Raw genomic sequence first — 3993 nt, forward strand, 5'->3', positions numbered from 1 at the left:
AGCTGTAACTTGAAGAAATACTTTGAAAGTGATTGTTTACTAATTTAGATTTCGTGAAGCTGTGATCGCGCCGAGTGGTGCTTATACTGAATAGGCATGACTGTTTGAAATGATATTTTATTTCATGCAAGCCATTTCGAGCTTCGATACAATTGGACTTCGGCGTTATGTACATATATTATTATTATTATTTTTTTTTTAGTTTTAATATAAAAATACAATGAGGTGTAGTTTTCTAAATACGATATAATTAAAAAAGACCTAACCGGCATATTGTAATCGCCATGTTCGCCATCTTCGAAGCAATCTATTAGAAATTGCAAGCTTTAGTTCGCGTCTGTTTGTAAACTGCTCATCTAGAAGAGCATCAGCAACGTTGGAAAAAAAAGCTTTATCCAAGAATGAGGTATATAATAAAAAATTTCCTTTACACTCGGAAGTAGGTAACGAATCAGATCCTTCTCCCAATTGCCTTCCCTTTTGCCAGTCGGTGCCCCTTCGCTGTTGTGAACACAAAACCTGTCATATATTAAGCTACACCAAAAGCTCGGCAGCCGGTGTTTCATAGCGAATGGCCTATGAACGTAAAGGTTTTATTGGGATGATTTCTGGTTCTGTCTGGGGTCGTTTTTGAACAAAAAAAAAAAAGAGCTGGAAGTCGACTGTACCCCTGCCACAGGAGTCGATAACAGCAACCACCTACAATTATTTACGTACAGCCATCAGTGAGCACTTAGCGATTTGCCTGGTATCACTACACATCACGTATCGTTTCAATATTCTGATCTTGGTCAACACCGTCTGCCTTTCGTTCCCTGAGCTGAAGTGTCAATATTTGACTGGTATTACCTAGCCCAGAGACCGCCCTTGCATGCTTCTTATAGCATGCCATATAGGCTGGCTGATAAATAGTAGCTGATGACAGGGTGAGCTGCGCAGATCGAAGGCGAAGTTTGAAACTCATAAATACCCTCATTCCCGCCCCGAGTTGGGCAGCAGTGACGGTAATGAAGTTCACAGGCCGTTCGTTCTATTGGTGATGGCCTCACGCGATCTTCGACTTTTTGACGGTAGCGGAGATGACGACGATCGGCTGTGAAGTTACCGAAGTCGCCATCGTAGTCAAACCCAGCGCGAAAACCCTCGCGCGAGTGTGTGAAACGTATTGGTAGCCGCTAAAATGGCGACCGTTGTGCTGTCGATACGTTTAGGCAGACGAGACGCTCGTCGGTGCGGACAGGGGCGCCGAAAGAAAAAGGGTACTAGAGAGAAACTTTTACAGGCGTAAACGACTATCTATCTGTCTACTAAGACCTGAGAGAGAGGTATCTATACCGACTATCGACCTCGGGCTCGCCTGTCATTGAAGTTCGTGCCGACAGCGACGACAATTCTTCGTCGACAACTCTTAGTTGAACTGTCGGATTGGATAGAAGTCAGTGAGTCGCCTGAGTCTCGATGCCATGAAGAGTCAAATCGTGTGCTTAGGGGAGACTGTAACGGTAATGCGCCGTCGAGTTGGTGAGGTTTTTGGGTTAGAAGTCGGGTACAGATGTGAGGCTTGATGAATATCGCTGTTAGGCCTGATTTAGGTACAAATAAATAGGTACATTTTCAGGTAATTTTTTTGTGAAGTTTTTTGGACAAACGTAACGTCACACAATATATTAGTACAAATCTACGACTACAATTCATGCATCAAAGTAATATGTTTGTAGCGACTTTTCTCTGTCGTTGTTTAGTGCATCTGGTAATAGGGTGACACCTGACAGCAGGACTAGTGGATACGCCTCCAGTACGGCTGTTGACCAGACAGTTTGGATTCAATTGGGGCTTTATGATATTGAATTGTCGTTTGAAGTTGCTTTATGTGATTTATTATATTTCATTCGAAAGACTAACTTGACAAGAAATTTGTAGTTGTAAACTCACCTCAGTATAAGTTAACTAAATTAGTCGTAGCTACTCATGCTCACTAACTAGCTGTGACGCTTGAAAGAAATAATTCCGTTCAAAAAATGCGGATATATAATTCAACAGCTGTAAAAAAATATATAATGATTCAATAAAAGGAGATTTCATGATTCTATAGTTATGTCAAACGTAAATGAATACTTCATGATCTCGCCGGGCGCTTGATATTGAATCAAATGTGCCCGCATCACGAGCTACCTAACGATGTGCAACGCGTGTGAGATCCCTGAAATTTTAGAAGACAATGTATTTTGAGTGTGGTTCGTTCTCTATCCGTAGCCTCGTTGCTATGGTAATCCAGTTTGTGCGACTTAATCCGACAGGACGGACATTGCCAGAAGCATGCCATGAGCTAATGCTTGTCATATCGTGGCTCAGAAGTATGCCAGATGCTACTCACCAATCATCCATAGAGTACCGTTTCCTCGGTAAAGCAATATCTCATTTTGTTGAAGGTTCTTCGCTTAAGCTTGATGCGTCATGTGTCCATGACACTATCAGGGAACGGGATATTACGGCCCAGCCAATCATAGGCACGTCGTCCATGTTATTATTGTGTAATATCTCTTACTCTGTCTAAATAAGCGCATCCGTTTACCTATACGAAGCCTGCACATTGAAATGAGCTGTATTGAAATTGACAAAAAAAAAAAAGAGCTGAATCATTTGTGGATGAGAACAAATGGCAAGGTAATTGCTTTTGTTTTTATTATCAATTCGCAAAATATGGCGAAACTTTTGTAGGACTGAGCCAAGGGCAGACAGAGACAGAAGACGAGATGAACAAGCCAAAGGCAAGACCTCAAGTCAGATTCGCAGGTTTTTGTGAGTACGCATTAACTCTACTCATCCAGTTTTTTCATCTGAAGCGCCACCTATTCATGTCGTGCTTACTAACCTCCAGAAACACAAATGACTACTTTACTGGCGGGGACAGTCCCTTCACACCTCGTATCAGTGAATTTTCAGCTCTTCGTAACCGGAAATAATCTAGACTCTCCCTGTAGATTATGCATGTTGTCTAAAAAACATGAATGAAAAAACAAGGAGCAACGCTGTCATTATTAACATCTGCCAAATGGCCATTCGACATATTCACGCCTCCCGTGTCAAGCGTCTGATTTTAAACATCTGTGTTTGCTTATTGTTCAATAGGCACCTTTCTGCCTATTGTATATCCATCTTCACTGTAATTGGCTGTCTGCCATTAATTCATATTTTTTTTTTATGTGCTAAATCTACACCCACACACACTTTGTCTTCGCATTTGTGTGGACGGATTCGATAAAATCAAGCATTTTTGAAGCGTACCAACTCGAGAAACGCGTGGCTCGGGGCGCCTTGAAATAGCGTTTAAGGCGTTCCCTTCATGAAGCCATGATGAGGTCAATAGAGCGAGAGACGGAACCCATTATTCCGGTCACCGACTACCGCAAATGTCATCGCCTAGTTTCTCACGATGAACACAGATGTTGTATGACCTATGTTAGCTTTTTTTGGTTCCTCCTTAAAAACTTATAGCTTGAACTCGAGTACCGTTCTCGTCGATTACCTCATTAGTCCACATATAGATGCGTCTTCGTTTTATACAGAAACGGTCTTCTGGTCTCAAATAACTTCAGCTCAACTGAATGTATTTCTCATTAGTACAACATATATGCATTTAAGCTTTTACTTAACTGCAACGTTAGCAAAATGAATTTTGTTGTTTCCTTGTTTGCATAGTTGTTGTTTTGCATATACTTGTTTACAGTTCTTTTTGACGGTACGAATACCTGCCATTCGTTTGCCCACCGTCCCAGAATTGCCGTAGACTGTTAAGTTTCGGGCTGTCCACGAAGCAAAGTCTACAGTTACAAAAAAAAAAACGAAAAGACTGTTTCTACGGCACGCATAGCGGGGACATCATTGGTTTTTTTCTCGACGGAACTGTAAACTTTGTTCGCTACCAGAAGATGATAACAAGTTTTTTCTACTGTAAATTGTTTAAAACAATTTGCAAGACCCATGGTTTCACGC

The sequence above is a fragment of the Varroa destructor genome, unplaced genomic scaffold (assembly GCF_002443255.2).
Source record: "Varroa destructor unplaced genomic scaffold, Vdes_3.0 BEIS01000003.1, whole genome shotgun sequence".
In the NCBI taxonomy this organism is placed as follows: domain Eukaryota; kingdom Metazoa; phylum Arthropoda; class Arachnida; order Mesostigmata; family Varroidae; genus Varroa; species Varroa destructor.